Here is a 19778-nt window from a genome sequence, read left to right as displayed (position 1 = left end):
TGGCTGATCAGCTGGCCAAACCAGAGCCATCCAGGGGGATCTCCTTGAGATCGAGTCCCTGTTGGGGGCAATCCAGGTCACTGCTGTCACCAGGTCCCAGATAAATGCTCACAATGACTTCTCAACTGCCCAGTGGAGTAAGGAGACCCCAGATGCTCATTTAATCACGGCACAAAAAGGCGATCTGATTATTGGGAAATGTTATCAACACATTGAGGACCCTGAGAACTTTCCTCTGACGGAAACCGATTAAATTGGGAAAGAGGATCTCACAGTGTTGATGAAGTGCCCCAAAATGTTCCAAATCTAAGATGGTTTGTTGGTAAGGAGATCCATCTCTGGTTGTGACCAGTGGGTGGTACCTACCTCATTCCGAAGCCTGATGCTAAGTCATGCTCATGACACGTCCACAGCCAGCCATCAGGGGTTTCATACTACTCTAGAAATCTTGCGGGCGGTTGCATATTGGCCACACATGGGGCAGGACCTCGACCAATATTTGAAGCAGTGTCTTGTGTATGCCCATTTCAGCCAAGTTCACTCACACACCGAGCTCCCCTCCAGAAGAAGGGGATGACACTGCCTTGGTCAGATTTACAAGTAGATTTAATCGGGCCCGGGATTCGCTCCTTTAGGGGAAACAAGTACATGTTAACAGTAACATGCTTGTTTACCAAATGGGTGGAATGTCTTCTGGCCCAAAATTGCAAGGCAGAAACAGCAGCTGCCCTGATGATCAACCACATCTTCTCACGTTTTGGCCTACCCCAAAGGATTGTCAGACCGAGGAAGTCACTTCACCAGCGAAGTGATGACAAAGATGTGGGAGATACTTGGGGTAAAAAGGAAACTTCATATTGCATACTGCTATCCTCTGGTGGGGGAGTTGAGAGGTACAATAAAACCACTGTAAGCATTCTTAAAAGGTTTGTGGCAGATTCTGGGCCAAGTTGAGACATCCGACTACCGCTTGTCCTGATGGCCATTAGATCTACACCATCTTCTACGACCAAAATGTCTCCATATGAGCTAATGACTGGATGAAAAATGGTGCTAACTCAGCATCTCCTCTATAGAACTCAAGAGCAGACACTGATAAACGCCTCTGCAACTCATGAATATGTTGAGAATCTAAGAAAACACCTCCAACATGCTTTTGCGTACCATCAGAGGAATCTGGAAAAATCAGCAGAGGGGATGAAAACTCAATGTGATTTAAAAACAACCAAAAAGGAATACCAAGTAGGAGACAGGGTCTACTTGTACAATTTTCAAAGGAACCAGACTAATGAGAGAACATTCCTTTTGAAATTGTAGGTAAAATTTCACCTGTCGCCTACAGAATCGGCATCCCCAAAGGATAGCTGTCAGAAGAGAAATGGGTCCACATTAATCAGTTAAAGAGTTGTCACCCCAGGCATACTTTGTAGCTGATTCAAGAGCCCAAGGAAAGTCAAATAGAGGAGAACCCTGGAGAATAAGAAGCGAGGAAAGAAAAAGTAGAAGGGAATAGGTAGGTCCATAGGTATATCTATCTAACAGGGAATACTTTTCTACAGTGTTATTGAAAAAATATGTCATGAAAATGTGGTGTAAAAAATTTCCTGTCTTTGTATTGTTAAGTAAATTGTTTGCTGATGTTGTTCAAGTGCCCTGATGAATGTAAAATGTATGTTTTGTTTCGCTCTTCAAACCTTCCGGGAAAACTGTCAGTGCAAGATTCTAAAACCTGTTTTTTACATATCTCCTGTTAGATTACTAATTTCATTCCCTTGTAGACCCATGAGGACCTCCCGGGGGGCCCGGAAAGGGAACGAAGGAAAGGGAGTGTCGCTCCCCACTCTCCAACAAAAGACAAAGGGAGGATTGTGGCGTACCACTCCCTAATGGAAGAAGCACTCTGCCCGGTGAACCCCACTTTGCCCTACTTTCCCTCAACAAGAAGTCTCGGGGAAGCAGGGGTGGGATCTGTGGGGAAGATTTATCAGCCAAGCAGAACTCCCCTACATCACCAAACTGCATTTTCAGCAGTTACCAGAAGAATGGCTGTGTTGGCTCTGTTGAGCACCATTGCCTTGCATCAAAACTGTGTTTTGCAGTCACCAAAATAATGGCTGTGCTGTTTTTACCAAGCAAATATGGGGCGAGATGGAACACGGAACACTCTGAGAATGGCTGCCAGTGTTTTCCTTATGTGCACCAAAGAAAAGAATTGAAAGGCAGCGCTGCTATTCTGCCAGCTCAAAACTTCCCACTGAAAAAGAAAATGGTCTGCATTTAAAATGACTGTGTACTGATGTCCTTTTCATCTTTTCAACATTACCCAGTTTGGTTCCAGTAAGACATATTCATGTACACCCATATCCAGGGTGTACACCAGCAAATGGGGGCATTCCTTACTGAATGGCATGTTGTGTGAAGCAACATCTGTGAAAGAGCAGAAAACTTCACTCCAAGCCGTACGGAAAATACTTTACATTTTGCAACACAATAACCCAGGCAAACTCTTCACAAGAAGCCATCTCTCTCTTTGCTTATGTCAGTTTCAATGACCTTGCCTTAGACAGATTCATGAGTAGTCGAAATTGACTAGAGCTATAAATAATGTGCAGAATCTTGATGCGAGAGAAAGCTGCATTTGGGAAAGTGACATCCCAGAAGAATTAACCCATGTGTAAAAGGGTGTTTTTGACAAACAAGAAAATGCCTTTTAAAAAGTGAAATGTTAAACTAAGGCCGTGTGCTTGCATAGAAATGTGATGGGGGCTTGTTTGAAACATATACATGATATTACTTTCAAAAATACTTGCTTTCTGGTTACGGAAAGAAAAATAAATAAAATGACTGTGAAGCCAGCAGAACAGGGTTGACAGGCCTGGCTTCAAAGGGCCCTGCCTTTCCTGGGAATAGGATCATCTTCCCATCTTCCCCCAAGTGGACCAGCCCCCTTGAAACTATGAATGGGCCAAGGGGAAGCATCTCGCACCCTCGTCACACGAAGCGGCACTGCTCCTGCAGGAGACCATGGACTGCCACGACACATAGGTCTGAATTTCTGGTGACACCTCCCCTCAACTCAAGCTGAAGGGCTTCAAAGGTAAATCCATGACAACACTGGGCTAAACTGACCAGAGCCTGACATTTGGCTGTAGCCTGGAAAGTAATGCCCATATTTGAAACACAAAGCCAGCTCAGTTGATTTCAGAGACTATGCAGCTTATGTAATTTATTTCAGTAACCAAAAGACATATTAATGTGAAATTATGACCATTTAAATGTCATGTTTGCACCATTAAAATAAGACTTTGTAGGTTTTTTATAGCATGTTGAAGATGCCAACCCCAGCCAAATGTATACTGGAAAATTGTAGAATTTTAGGTGAACTATTTTCTATGGAAATGGCGAAAGATTGACTGAATGACTGAACAGCATCATACCGTCTTGGGATTTGGATCAGCATGTGTCTTGTAAAATGTGTAGTCTGCCCATATTAAGTTTCCTGATGATGACATTTGCTAATATGAGTGTTTTGTTCCATAACTGATTTTGGTAAAAGTAACTTTGATAGAACAAAGAACATTGTAAAAACACCCACCATAAAACTGAGTCACCTCCTTCATTCCAATTTGCTTCCAGGGAGGAGGCAACATACATAGGCTGACCTATCTGTTAAGACGTGTGTCTAGCTTGAGTCAGCCCCATAGTAAAATCCTCTGATGTCATGCTCCTTATATAAAGGGGAGGCATGGGGAGCTCTGGACTTTCTTCTGACTTTTCCAGCTCCTGCGCATCCAGAGATCCAGACATTCCGGATTCACCCTGCAAGATTCAGAATTGTACTTTTTTACCATCAACAAAGGTCTGCAAGGACCAATAGTTCTAAAAATGCTACCACCAAAGGTTCGAACACCAAAAGTTTGAACCTTTGGTGGTAGCATTGCAGGTAAGATAATAAAAGACTGTGGGGGGAGCGGGGGTGTCCCCCGCAACAGCCTGCTCACTATACTGTGTGGTATAGTGCACGGGGTGTTGCGGGGGACACCACCGCAGCACACCTACAAAAAAAAAGAAAAAGAAATGGGGCTGTGGGGTGCCCCCCGAAACACCCCGCTCACTATACTTCACAGTATATTGAGCGGGGGTTGCAGGGAAAACTCTTGCAGCCCCCGTAGAATGTATGTGTGTTTACATGAGAAAGGTGCAAACTTTTGGTAGTTCGCACCTTTCTCATGCGAACGTTCCAACCACGGCAAAATCAGCCGCGGTCAGACCACTTAGATCCTAAGATTCCAGATTCCACTGCCAGGTCAGAGCTAGCTGACCCTATTCAGGCACAACCACTGATCTAGAAAAACCCCACAAAAATCCCAATAATTCAGGGAGAAAGGGGGAAAAGCTGTGGTACACTTTTGGGAGTATCCTGTGACCAGACCGGCTTTTGCCCCGATACCTGCTTGCCCAGCTGATCCGCCTCACTGTCCAGTGACCAGACTAGTCCCAGCCATCCACTTCTAGGAGAGCCCACCGCTGTGTGCAGTGACCAGACCTTGCTTTGCTGTCCAGAAACCCTGTCCGCTGTCCAAGCTACCCCGTTGAAGTGCTTGTTGTGAGTATTTCCCTTCCCCAGCAACCACAAACTGTATTCCTTGCTTTGTTACCTTGTATTAGGTCCAATCCTAAAGAGATACTATAACTTCCTTAGCTAAAATCCTTAAACTGTCAGAATCCTCTGTGTACCTTGTTTTTAGGAAAATCTGTAGTGATCTCCAAGTGTTAGCACCATTCGTCCCTCGCTTTCAGTGCTTGTGTAAGTCTTTAGTACTATTTTGAATACATTAATTAATGCCCCCATAAAGAGGCACACGGCGTGAGGGGGTTGAAACTGCAGCTTAACACATTTCACGGGTGGCGTCCCTCTTTTCTAGACACTAAAAGCTAGTCTCAGTAAAACTTGTCATTTCCTTTCTAATCCGATTTTCCCTGTGCAACTGCTTTCTTTTTTTAAACAGAGTTTCTTTTCCCGTTAAGAACCTCATCCTGTCATCCATTCAGAGTTCCCCTTTCACTTTCATATTATACCTGTGGTGTGTCCCTTAGCATCAAAACCGCATTCTGATTTTGTCTGTTTAACCCATTTTTCAAGCTGTTTTGTCATTTTAAACACATGAAAATAAGCACATGCAATTTCTCCATATGTGATTTAGCTGCACTGTGCTTTTGCTTCCAAAGTCGAATTTCTGAACTGTAGGCCCGTTGTTAATACATTGCCTTGTAGTTTGCTAGTGCTCTTACTTCTTTGATATTGCTATACTCATTTCTCCCTCATTCATTCATCCCACCTGTAAAATAAGTATTTAACAATTCTCAATGCCGAGTGCCATTTTGCTCGATTTTCAACCCAATTTTGCCTCCCATTCAGAGGGTGAAGGTCAGATTTGCATTCTGATTGTTGACTAGTATCCCTGACTCCTTGCTACTCCTTTCTACCCACACCAAATTTGGTTAACAGTGGTTTGAGGGAACATTGCAGGGGGAAATTCTAACTGTGGTGCTATCAGAAAACACCTCCCAAAAATAATCTTACCTTTATTCACGTGTGCATTATATATCTGATGTTATAAGGTCGAAGTGTGTTCTATCATTTTACAGTGTAATTATCACCACACTGGTGATTGCTGCCCTATATTAAATTTGTGTGATTTTCATTGCAATTTAAAAATAAATTAATATTGTATTATTACACACCAGCCGGGTTCATGGTCCATTGTAACCCAAGATGTTTCTAAAGGTGGGTGTGAGATGGGTTGTGTGCCTTCTCAAATTGAATACATAATAAATAAAATAAAAGTATTTTGATTGTGCACTGCATCCCCGGCCGGTATGAAGAGTCCTGGTCTGGAGTGTACCGTACCTTTGAAATCCTTAACAACACACAGTGCAATGCAGTGAACCACCTGACCTACCACCACGGCCAACACTTGGTTTATTACTCTGCTGATTATGGACCCTGTCATAGAACGTCAGTCCTGATGGTATCTAACTCCACCACCTAGAGCCGCTGACTTGAAACCTGAATCGTAGCACCACCCATGTGCCTGACAGAATTTATTCATCACCTCCTCCGCAGGAATTCCATACACTTGCGGTCTAAAGCAATCTATCACCATTAATCAGAAGTGATTTTGCTAGACTCGCAAACCAAACATGAATAACACTTGTGAGCTTAATCGAGGCTATGCAATTATGCACTGCATAATCAGTCCATGAAGGCACTTGCCTACTAATTCTGTGCACCTGGAAATCCAAGAGCAGAACTAGATACCGAGGGGCTGTCTAGCAGTTAAGTTGCTAATCACACCTATCAGTGAATGTGTATGGCGGAACTACCCACCGGTAATCTAGCAGAACTATCAACCCTAGCACTAATAGCACTTATGAACTTGATCACTGCCCTGCAAATATGAACTACGATATCAACCCAGGAAATGCCCTTGCTTGCTAACCTTACAAATCCGGAATTCCCTGTGGGGAATTATACAGCAAGGAGTGTTCTACCACCTATTCTTTGCAAATCCCAACTATCTAGGAATCTCGTAGTAGAACTACCTATCGGGAATTGTATTTCGCAGAACAGCCGACCGAGGATGTTGCTAGCACCTATACTGTAATAACATGAGTTTTGAGAGAGACCTGTCTGTCACCTGCCAGCCTTCGCCATAACAATCTGGACCATCAATAAACAAGGAGATACCATGCCCTTTGGCAGATACTGGAAACTGAACAGGAACAATATCCCCATCGTAAACACACAGACACTCAAACACACCACTATGCTAACTCTTGCCTCTGCACTAACAAACAAAAGAATGCAGTAACACTCCTAGAATAATTCGGCCTATATGCACATACTTATACACCTCGACAGTCACCTTGACAGTCTTTAGAATGCAGCGATACCCCCCTCAAAATCGGCCTAGCTACACACATAACATCACCCTCAAGCACCAGTGCCACCAGAATGCAGATACCATAATCCATCGGTCCTGCTGCACACATTCAACTGATCTTACACACCCACTCCATTACATCTAGCACAAGTATGCCGCTACCCACCACCTTCTGGACTGCGGTTCCCCGGGGTGTTCAACTCACAGTGCTTTGGGATCATAACAATGGTAAAACGCGCTATACAAATGCCAAATAACATAACATATCATAACAACCAACAATAGATTAAGATGAGTATATAATTCACTAATTGAAATCATTAAAGAGGTTGCAGAAGGGGTGCAAACTTGTTAGTATTTTTTTGGCCGTGATTCCCTACCTTACCTGAGGACTACAGGGAGTGAACATAAAATGTAAGCAATTCAATTAAATAAAATTAGCTAATGTAAAAGAGTTTTTGTATTTATAAAGCCATGTTGTATGAAGAAAGTTACAAACTGTGCACTTGTATATTAGTGTTCTGCAGGAAAATTATGCTTTGTGTATGAATTGTAAATCACATGAGAGTTTTGATATATTTATTAACTGAACCATTTAATTTGTACATGTTATTATAAATTACAAAAAGGTATATAGCACATTTCTGTTCCATGGAATTCAATGCATCTCATGTAGCTGTTAAGTACAGTGAATATAAATCTGTGAAATGTGTTTCGCCAAGACTATGGGTCTCATCACTAGTTGGGCAGTATCCCGAAGGTATTACCGTCGGGATACTGCCGGGGCTAATAGCGTTGCTGCCAAACCCCCGGCACTATTAGCGCCGGATCACGGGTTTGGCGGAACGGTAATTCCCCATTGGGCCCATTTGGAAATTCCCCATTCCCTATTGGGCCTAATGGTGAATTTTTGCCGCAACTACCGTCGGTGCTATTACCATGCAGTAATTATGCCAAAAATCAGCAAATTCCTGGCGGATTTACCCCCAACACAGAGCTGGGGGTAAATGCTGCCAGACCCGTGATTTAGCAGACCCTTAAATACAGCGGTAGTAGAACTACCTATCGGTAATAGTGTTAACGCCGCATTTAAGGGTTACTGCCAAACTCATGAGACTGTATATGTTTTTGCATAACTCATACATCATGAGACAAGGAAAGGGCCTTCCCGAGTACCCATCATGGAGACCCACACATTAAAAATGTTAATGGATACATATGTGATTACCCAAAACAACAGCCTATGTGTAAAACACTAATAAGTCAAAATGCATTCCAAACAGGATTTTCATGATCCCCTTTCTTTGAGAGGTTAAGAGGGGCAATAAGGTTATGGATTTATGGATCTGTTATGTGCATTCATAATAGCAGTACCCTTGAACAGACCCTGACCTTCGTCCCTGGCAGAGCAATCTGTAGAAATGGAAATGATTGCTGGATCAATAGATGGATTCAGCTGATAAAAATGGGTCGAAAACAGAAATACGCACAAACGCAAACACACACAATTTAAGCTGAATTGTACATAAAAAATGTACACTGAAAAACACATTTGAAAAGTCACAAGTAGGAAATAACTTTTCAAATCAAATTTTTGAACCCTTTGTCTGAGTTGAAAATAGATTTGAATTCTACAGAACAGGTGAATTACATGCATAGGAAAAAGGATATCTTATCATATATATGAATTATTCATTCATATAAACATTTAAATAACACTGTTATGCTTGCAGTCTCAAACACAAAGAGAATTCTAGAAATGGGTTGGCATTTTCAGAATTCAAAATAGTCTTGCCAATCTGAGTATAAATGTCCTATATAGGATATGATATGTCATTTATAACTCACCTGTACACAAGTATTTCTAGACACGACAAGACAAGGATGGGAGGACATAGGGAGGACAAACAAGGATCTTTCCAGGCCTTGTGGCATTCAGATTGTGCAAATGTGGCACCATTGCATACCAGAAATATAAGGGAAAAATCTATTTCAATCCAATCTTAATTTTGCGTGCCTAAAGTGGGGCAACCTCATAGGTAAATGATCCCCTTATGCCATATAGAATTCAATAGGCAATCAAAGCAAAGAAGAGGATAACCGTGGGTGAGAATAAGTTAAGGGAACCTATCACAGGACCTGTGCAATCTAAAACTGCACATCAAATGCCTGGGTGGAGTTTTCAAACTATTTAATCTCAAACATGTAGGAAGAACAGATACTGTTTTGGGAAGGCAGCAAAGGAAGAGCACCTGCCTGATAAGAGAAAAGTGGATTGGCGATCCAACTGGAAGTATCTACTGGAAATTCTACTTTAAAAAGACTTTTTCCAAAGGGAACACAACGCTGATGACTTTCTCAGGATAGAACCAGATTCCTGAGAGTGATCTAGGGAGCAGGTAAACAGACAAAAACAAAAAGCTTGCCTGACAGAGTTGTCTAGTGCTGGCTGATGTCCCAACCCATCGTGGGTCTTTAAAAGAGAAACATGAAGTAAGTGCAATGTCCCAACAATTAATTACATCCTGGATCTTAATAAAAAGTATTTGGGGGAGAACCCTCTTTATAAGCTTGGTCAGTGCAATGAGGTGAAATAATGGATATAGTACAAGGTGTATGTGCTTAGTGATAATTAAAATAGAAATTCTGGATTTTGGCACCTTAATAAGACTTTTCTCCAGAAATGTGGGGACCCTGGAAACCTTACACATCCCGAATTAAAATGTTGCAAGACATGTATTTGTGATTGGTGTCTACCCTAGTCAATAAAATAATTGAAATGTATTCCCAATGAACATAATAAACTGGGATGTTGAGTGGGTGAACTAGATTTCTAGAGAATATTGAGGGATCTATTTGCTACTGTCTGAGCATTCTGAAATTAGATACAATTCCTGAACCTAAATCTTCAGAAAAACGTAATCAAGTCAACCATCCAATCTGTCTTGTATTGATGTCCACGTTAGAAACCAGTAGTGTGCCAAACATAGGGTCCAACATTGTAGAGTTATTTCGGTCCAGGCATAAAGAAATCACACGTGAAGCCAATATATTTTCTCTAATGCCAACCCATTTCTAAGGTTTCACAGAAAACAGGGTAAATTGTTTCATTTCAAAATTTTGTCCCAAGCATTGTTTTGTCTTTTTGAATCACAATAACCTTTGTCAAGTTGTATGTTTATACTAGAGAGGATTTTATTATTTTGTCAGGAATCGTCATTCAAGTTTGTTTTGATATGATTGGATGTTTGTGGAAACTGGAATGAAAACAATATAAAAGCATGGAAGGTTTAGTTTATTTTATGCAGACAAGCTTCCTGTTTTTAAGTGGAATATGGTGCATGACTTCCCCAGCATTGAAATCTAGGCAACCATCTTTAATTTCGTATTGCATTATTTTAAACGAGACAGAATGTTCACATTAAAAACTGCCTGTTTGTGCGGTGGGATTGTTGTGATGGGGGTCTTAGATCAGGGCTATTCCTCCATAAAATTGATGCTTATTTAAAAGTAAATGCTTTCCATATATTGAAATCACTACAAGCACCTGATATAGGCTCCAATTCCACTATGTAGTCATCAGCTAAGTACATGTTGTCATTAATGAGAGATCAGGCAGTGGAAACGAAAGGCAGATGGTCCATATCTTCAACCACAACCTTCATTACAACAATCAGTATAAACTACCTTTTTCTATGTATTTGATATTGTGCAGAATAGCTCCAAAAGGTAGAGGAGTGTTTTAGAGAGAATATGTATTTGTTAAGGCTTTTTAAGTCCTCATATGTGGGACAAAAGTCATCAGACACGACCAAGCATTAACATCACAGAGCCGTGCCTTGTGCTTTAAGTAACACAATCTCATATCTGGAAATTATGTGGTCCAAGGGTGCTTCAGAAAGTACAGAAATGGCAGCTGTGTAGTGGAAAGAATAGCATGAATTAGATAATGTCATGGCTTGTCCTCCTCCTTCAGAGAACAAGGATGACATTATGGGGCGAGGTTGCATTAAAGTTCTATGTGGAAGGCAAAATGAAAGCAACAGAAATGCAAAGAAGAAAAGAAGACAGAGTCAAATGTGGTCAGCACCCTGTGGAAAGTCACATGTGTTAGGGTTACCTACTCACTTATTTATTTGGGGAAACATCAGGCCAAAAGGCTTTTCTAAGCCCACTCACAAGAAAGTGTACAGTCCCGGACATCCCCGTCCCCACACTCTGATGTGTGTTTATATTCCTTTTGTCTTCCAGGAACTACTTGTGGCAACAACAGCTAGGAGCGCAAACTGTGAGGGTGCCATTTTTCATTGCCTCAAATAGGGGGTAACATAGCTCATTTGTGATATGGTTCTCTAAGACTCATTAATAGCTAAATCATCTGACAGAACAGTGTGGGAGCAAAACTGGTCATAACTGAGATCTAGCGGTTGTTGCATTTTATCTTCATTTGCAGAAGCAGTTTATTCAAAGGCTTATGTCCTGGAATATGGTCAAGGCACTGTTGAAAAGATGAGGGAAAACACCAATCATGTGCTAGCAGTGGGTGAGTATGTGGCGGGAGGACTGGACAAGTGGGGGGTTACTATGTGTTATATATGTCACTGGGTTTTGTGCAGCATACCCCTGCGATTTGTACAGTCTCCAAGAGATCTGGTATATCTGAAACAGAGGAGTAGGTCTAGATTAGAGGGAGGAGAAGGAAATGCAAGATAATGTTGTGATTGTGTTGTTGAGTACACATCAGATGTGTCATTAGCTCTGCTTGCAGGAATTCCCCTAGTTACTATTTGTCTGGGGCAGAGAGGTGTTTGTCTCCAGAGGTGAGGCTCATGTGCCTGTGGTGCAGGGATGCATTGGCTGGTGAGCGGTGGCATAAAAATTAGTAGTAGAGCTGTAGTGTTGTTTAAAGTCTGATGTGAGGGGTCTGTATATTGAAGTCATAAAGATCGAGCCACACAGTCTATGATATTGAAAGAAAGCTGAGAACAGGTGCAACTATCTAAGCACCCACTCAAGGACAGCCTCATCATATCCTCTTAGAGCTCTGTAAGGGTGTCATGGTATAACAGGTATGACACTGATAGAAAAGGTACAATTTGTAAAAACGTTGTTAAAGTTTCAAAGGGGTTGGAGAAACTCCTACTTTGCCCTATAGATACGATGGGACTAGTCTCGACCATCAAATAATAAATAAACAGTCCTAGCTCAGTCTATCAAATCAAAATGGCCTATACAAACAAATACCCAAATGCATGCCCTATATCTTGTACATAAAATGTGAAAAGGAGCACATGTATGCAAAGGAAAGTCAGTGTTCAAATATAAAGAATAAATGTGACTGGGTCAGCTCTCCTCCCCCGTTGGACAGCACAGAGTAAGGCGGTTCCTTTAGGCAAAATGACACACTCTGGCTCAGGCTCTTAACACAATAGGCAGTTCAAAACGTAGATCGAGGCCTGCCTGGCCTTCCACATTAAAGTCTCTCTTTCCTGGTTCTAAAACACAGTTCGACTAAATGTTCACACCGGTCCCCCTCCGTCAGGCTCAGACCTCTTAAAGCAAAAGTTCACATTGATCCCCCTCAGTCGGACTCAGACTTCTTAAAGCAAAAGTTCACATTGGTGGCCCTCAATCTGGCTCAGACATTTCACATCAAAACAAAATACTTGCAGGGACTCCCTTCCCCAAGCTTTAACAACATGCTTCTATCAGAAACCCAAAACCTCACCCATATTTAAGCAATATACCCCAGCCACGGAGGCATTACCGAGTCAGGTAATGCCCCGAGGCCCATAGTTACCGGAATCCCCGGCGGGGGACGATGGCAGCCTCTCGGCCCTGTGGTGGCTCGAAGCGGGGATATCCCCGCTTCGAGCATCCTCATTGGCTGAGGAGCTGCCATGCCCCCCACCGGGAACAGTGGCGTGGAATCCCGGTCGAGGGATTCCCAGCCGGGTAACGACCCGGCGAGTGCCAATCAGAATGTTTCTTACATTCTGGTTGACTCTCGCTGGGTACTAATACTCCTTAATATACTCTATGGAAGCATTAACTTCAGCAGCACAAGACCTGACTCAGCATGAAACTATGTTCATTCTCGACTTCAAACATATGCACCCCTATCCATATTATCACACATCACACCAAAGAAAGAAATCACTACATATTACCAAAACATGTCATCTCTACTTTTCTTTGCAAACTCTATACACACAGTACGACCGAAACCAATATTCTGATGACTTCACTCCCCCACCAAGTCCCCAATCCAATGCACCTGCCCAGGGGCATATGTTTTATAGATGAGCTGGGAGTAGGTCACACCAGCTCCAGTTGGCAGAACCCCTACTCCTTCCACTGCCACAGATCTACTAGGCATACATAATTAAGAACTGAGTGCCAAGCACTGTGCTTGAGCCAGGCAGGCATTTGATCATGTCACTCTTTTTTATCTCCATCTGAACAACAGAATTCACCCATGTTTTGGCCCCAAATGACCTGTAATGCATGGCCCCTGCACCAGGATGAGACGCTGTCCCTCATTTCACTGCTAGGAATCTCCTCATCATTTAACATTCCAACCAGGTTGAAGCGCCTGCACTCACATGCATTGTACACAAGGCACACAGGAGGACTGTCACCACACACACAGGCATATTAAGGTGCTGGTCATAGACAGTCATTGGTAGATGAAAGATTGGCACACTCACCCAGGTGGAAGCAGGCAGTTAAATGTTTGAGCACCATAACTGATTTATTTTACGTTTCATCCATTTTGGAACGGCATCAATTCAATAATGATGATGTCATTTTCTGTGGCCTGAACCTATATTGTGACCAGACTATGATATGATATGTTATTTGTAATGCGCTTAATACCCAGAGGTTTCTAAGCGTGGACTCGGGGATCCAACCTGTGGTGCTCCATGTCATTTTGCTTCCAAGGCGAGCACGTTGCCCCTGAGATATCCTCCCGACTAAATTATTATTATTTCCTATGATAAACCTTCCCATTACCATTCTTTAAATCGCCCTGCTTTTGTGATGGTGTGCAGCTCTGCTGCTCCATCCATATTAAACCATAGAAATCCTTTGTGTGTGCACCATGTTATTTTTACTGTGACTTGCAAAGGAATGTGTCCTTTTGGAAGCTTCCCTTCCCAGGCTCAATAAAGCTTCCACCACACCCCCTACAGCTGTCACTGGACGGGCAATATCCCATTAAGCTCCTTCCCGGCATTATTCACGCCACAGGGAACGCCCAGAGCCGCTGTATTCGGGCGATAAACGGCACTGTGTAGCGTATTGTGTTGTCAAATTATTCTGCATCCAGTTGCTACTCTGGGTCTTATGTCTTGTGCAGGAGGTGTAGGGCATTTAATGACTGCCCAAAGTCCAGACATAATGGGCCTCATTATGAATGTGGCTGAAAGGCAACAACGGTGCTACCGGCGCTGTTGTTATCTCTCTGCCACATTACGAGTTTTGCTTGCCCGTGCCGGACTGCACGCGTCGTCTGACCAGGCATGCAGACCAGCACCTGCGAGCAGAACTCGTGATTGCACCGGCACCGTTATTAACGGTGCCAGTGCAAACATGCTCCCGACCCCGCGAATGGGCAATTACTGGCCCATTCATCTCGCATTGCACCGATAATGGCCCATTCGCGGGTGCCAATGCCGGTACCGAGTTTGGCGGTAGCAATGCCCTTAATAAGGGAACGGCTAACGCCAAACTTATAATGAGGCCCAATGTCTTATTTATTTGGAATTAATTTCTTTGGAAAATGGATGTGAATAAGATAATAATTACATTTTTGTAGTTCGACTGCAATTATTCGGGATACAAGATCGCATATTTACCACTGCTCCCTTCCATTCACCCACCACTAAAGGGCATTTTTAACATAGTCATTTTTTTGCAACAAATGTATTCTGTAAGTAACTCTAACGAAAACATTTTGATACTGTCCAACAGCTTAGACTTGCCCGTGGGCACATGCACCTGCTTCAAGTAATGCTTGTGCTGCACGCAGACAATTCCAGTTGGAGTTAGGTCCAGAGTCTCAGGGGGAAATCTAACCCATAAATGACCCATCTATACCTCAGTCCTTCTGCTGGTCACTACCATTACCTTACTGTCTTTAAGGGTGGGGTAGCCTGTATTTACTTTTGTATGTTTCTCTATTGATCAGTCCCTCAAGAGTCAGGCCCCCCCCAATAACACAAAAGAGAGTCCTCACCCATGTTATATTATACGGTACCCAGGCATTCTTTCTAAAACATAGTTTCGAAAGACAAAAGTTCTGAATACAAAGTTTCTAAAAAAAATAAATTGAATGCATTTTTTGCATGGTACAGGTTTCATTTTAGTTTCGTATAGAAAAAAATGTTTTTTTAAAAAGAAAACATGTGGGTTGGAGGGGGAACCCCCCCATTAAAACATTTATTCGAAACTTTTTTTTTCCGAGGCTTTTGTGTCGGAACTTTTGTATTTAGAAACTATCACTGTCGAAAAAATCACTATAAACCTATTATGCGCCTTCATGAATGCTGCCGCTGAATAATGTTTTGGCTCATTGTCGGTTATTATTCTGATGTTCCAGCATTACCCTCATGTTCAGTGATCTCGTTGAAGGCTAAGTCATTCTCCTTAAGCAGGAAGTCCATTATGTCACACAGGCATCTGAACGTACAGGGAATGTTCGTGCTCAGAACCATGCACGATCAACTGAAGACATTAATTATAATTCTTCTTTTATAACGTGCTTAATACTGAAGCCGGTTTCTAAGCGCTAGCCCCAGGATTCAAACCTGTGTTTGTGAACGTGTTGCCCCTGAGATATCCTCCCAGCCTGGACTTGGACTTGAACAGTATGCAGTACGGCACTAAATCTTCTCCTAACCGCAAACTCTACAGTTTTCTGCACAACGTCACGCAGCACTCAGTCATCCTTCTCCTAAATTCTCCTCTTTTATGGGTGTCCTTACGCTGAGTGCGATAGCGGATGCCAGGCTGTGTGAGGGAATTTCTGAGAGTCACAAGCCATTGCTGGATTTCTTTAAAGGTCTACCCAGCATAGAAAAGCTCCTTCAGCTTGTGACCCGTTCTTGGATGTACAATTTTAGGCATTGTGCAGTACCAGAAAACTGGGATGTACAGCTGAGTCTAATAGCTCACAACTTGCAATGCACACAACATTTTAAAGGGTTACTTTAAAGGTCTGACAGGTTAGGAGGGCGGGCTCACAAGGCCCTCCGAAGTAGGTGCATAATTATTTTATATAGTGGTGGGTGGAGTAAAAGCTACCAAGGCGTCATGACTTCTTAATTTAGACCCATTGGAATTTGCACCCTGGGTAGACAGAAAACGGCTATCTGAAGAAGAATTGACTCCTTACATTGACCTTAGGGTACTAAAAATGATGGGCCTCATTACAAGTTTGTGGTATTTTGATGATATATCCGCTGAAATACAGCCAAACGAAATTACTGTTACCGTCACTAGGCACAACGGATTGCAAGTGGTGGTAGGTAGGGTGGTGTAAGTCCACATTTCTGGAGTCCATAGAATTCTATGGGGATTCTGGCCGATTTTTGCAGTTTTTTGCTGGAGGAAAATCCTCCACCACGCAGTCAAACCTGTAGAATGGCGGTGTGGTAATGCGGTGGTAACAGAATTACTGATGCATTACTGCTGTTTTTTCCTGCACCGTCATACTCATAATGAGACCCTAAATCTGTACTTGCCACCTTGCAAGATGTTAACACATTATTCCATTTCAAGCTGATATCAGAATAGTATCCAATAATATAATCACAGCAAGGACACCAAGACCTGAGACATCACAGACACTGTAATGCCGACACAGACACAGACACATCACAGATGAAAATGGACCTGGGCTAGCCTAATGAAAAGGAAGCACATGACTGGCAGAATGGGTTTAGCACATTGAACTGTTATGGACTACAAATGTCCAAGTTAAAATAGAATAACAATGATATGACTATCTGTAACATTCCTTCTTTAACAAAGGGATGCTTCACAATTCTCTTGAAAATGATTATGATGTCACTCTACAATGGCCTACAATTAAACACACACTTGCTTATTCCATCAGATCCTTCTCCCTCGCAAATGTTTATGCTAATCTCCCACCATGCACCAGATCTGGGGTTGGAGATCTTCAAAGCATTGAAGTACCTGCTTTAATTGAAGAAACATCCAGCCTAATATGGCATCAGCACTAACCATCAAGACTTCATGTGGCCCATCTGTTGGCCATGATCTGCCTCACCATCTTCACAGGGAAAGGCTTGCACTGCAGACCACATGACCTAATCTAAGTGTGCCCTTAGTTCGGAAATACAAAAAGCTGTGCAGCTTGTCATGGGAGATTATTCCATCTGGTCCTCCTCCTTATCAACAGTTTGGGCTGGTGTCCACCATGTGCCAGCTGCAGGGAAGTAGATCTGCAGCATCCTTCGACCTGAGACGTACGCCTTAACAGAAGTATCATTTAACCTAACACAGCCTCACAGTAACCACCAAGACATGAAGCAGCAGCCCACCAATCTGTGGGCCCTGATCCACCTACCCTTCCTCACAGGGAGAAGCCTGCACTGTAGAGCATGTGACTTGGTCTGAGGGCACACTTTCCAGGAAGCAGGGGCCACAGATGGAGAATGGCATGTCGGTTCCCACTCTCCTGCCCCTCCTCTCCTACATGCTCTACAACATCCCTTTTTTATCTGTCACTAGAACAGAGGTCACTATTTGACTTGTCCAGCGTGCTGTACTTAGTTCCCACCTGCCTTTACAAGCTCCTTCTTTGCCACTTGGTTTCCAGTCTGGACTGCTCTTGAATCGTTCCGGCCTCTCTATCGGCTTCGCCTCTGCACGCCTGCTTCCGCCCAGGCCCTAGAAAGTGGAAACGCGGCCTTCTTCGGTTGCCAAATGCCCAGGAGTCTTCCACTGGCTCTTGGCATGTCTGTGGGCACATCCCGTCCTCACAGCGTTTCTGTGCTTCTTCTCTGGTGAGCCGGTCGTCTTTGCCAAACTGGTTCCTACTTCCAAGCTCCACAAGACTCATAGAGAGGTTTGGCGGCTTCTCCCAAACAGCAGCAGCCGTCTCCAAGAGTTTGCTTTCAATCTTTAAATGTACTGTGCACAGGTGCATTCAGAAACAACTAGAACGCTTATTGAGATTGAGGCGTCCTCTAATCTGCATTGCTCTTTCCTTCTTCCTTATCCCAGAAACTTGGCCGATTGTGGGAAAAGGAGTCCATTGATGTCGATTGATACAGGTTACTCGGAAAATCTCTTTCAACAGTTCTGAACAAGCCGGTGCTCTATATATTATGGCTAACTGGAACTGGGAAAGGTAGTGTGGGTTTTGTTACTTTTTAGAACAGGGATGGAAGTGTGGCCTATAGGATTTTGGGAAAAGGTTTCTCTATTTTCCCTAAAGGTGGGTATAGGTGAATGGCAATAGGCCATTAGGGTATTGGGTATCAAGGGATTCGTCATGAAGCCATGAACTCTCCCCGGAGGCTGTCTCCTCCCATGTGATCCTCCCCAAGGTCAAGAACATGTAGCGGCTTTCCCGCCAGCACCCGCCAGCACCGAAATCAGATACTGGCGCTAATGCAGGTGAGTGCATGGGGCCGGCAGAAGTGGTTATTCCCCTACAAATGAATGAAAATATGGTGGAACATAAAAAGCTTGCACAAAGGCTCTAAGCATGGTTTTCCCGCGTGATTTGTATGTTCCGCAGTAGCGAAAATGAGAATGCTTTTCATAATGCATGCATGTAAAATGAAACCTTAAAAGCGAATATGGTTTCGTTTCAAAATCAAATGAAATCCGGAACAGAAACAGTACACCAGCAACACGTTGTATGCATTTAACACTTGTGTTGCCAGAAAACAACGTCTGCTGCAGTGCAACGGTTTCACGGAAACGCACATTTTCCGAGAAAGCCCATGAGGCGCCGCTTTTTTTTCTGTTGAATTTGTGACGGGGGCGGCATTTTCCAATGAGGAAACGCTCCCGCCCCAAGCAGGCTGCGCGTCACTCGCCCCGAGAGTTCGGTGATCCATTTAAATGCAGATCCGGACTTTCCGCGTGGGCCACGTACGCAGCGTTTGCGGCCTGGAAGGAAATGCAGTCGCTTTTACTGACTCAAAGCCAAGGTGTTAAGTGGCGCAGCCTGTCAAGCAAGCAATACGTGACTTTTGGAGAAAAAAAATGCTTTTGGATTACAAAATGCGTATTGCAGAGGGCAGAAAGCATGCATATTTTTAAGGTTTAAGACAACGTTTAGCTACCTGTTTAGTGTTACGTGTTCCATGCATGCCAACGTCAACCATTCGGGAGACGTTACTCCAGTCCTGTTTTTAACTTTGCATTCTGGTACTTGCAGTCCTGGATCTATAAGGTGACATCAATGACAAATCCCAGAATTGTCCTGTTTTTAACTTTGCATTCTGGTACTTGCAGTCCTGGATCTATAAGGTGACATCAATGACAAATCCCAGAATTAACCTGTTTTTAACTTTGCATTCTGGTACTTGCAGTCCTGGATCTATAAGGTGAGTTCAATGACAAATCCCAGAATTAACCTGTTTTTAACTTTGCATTCTGGTACTTGCAGTCCTGGATCTATAAGGTGACATCAATGACAAATCCCAGAATTCAAAGTTAATATAAGGGGTGGACTACCGTCTGCAAAATTAAATGGATGATGTGTGTATGTATGTTTTTGGAACATTGGTGAGCTGATTGGAGTGAATGGCGCTGAACTATTTTTGGGGAGTGGTGTAAGTT

General features: G+C 43.1%; 1 protein-coding gene across 2 annotated transcripts in view; it reads left to right on the top strand.

Moving 5' to 3' along the window:
- The window catches only part of LOC138514286 (vomeronasal type-2 receptor 26-like), a 613935-nt gene that overhangs the window by 101193 nt on the left and 492964 nt on the right, over window positions 1-19778 (top strand). The window contains exon 1 of one of the 2 annotated variants that reach the window (XM_069629671.1): window positions 11404-11490. The exons of the other annotated variant lie outside the window; for it this stretch is intronic. The gene's annotated coding sequence lies outside the window, so the exon portion shown is untranslated. Of the gene's footprint in view, window positions 1-11403; window positions 11491-19778 lie in introns of those variants that run through there. 2 annotated transcript variants of the gene reach the window in all.

The sequence above is a fragment of the Ambystoma mexicanum genome, chromosome 12, assembly GCF_040938575.1.
Source record: "Ambystoma mexicanum isolate Mex_15411 chromosome 12, UKY_AmexF1_1, whole genome shotgun sequence".
Taxonomy (NCBI): Eukaryota; Metazoa; Chordata; class Amphibia; order Caudata; family Ambystomatidae; genus Ambystoma; species Ambystoma mexicanum.
The sequence above is the reverse complement of the archived record's forward strand: the minus strand, read 5'-3'. Positions and strand labels throughout refer to the sequence as shown.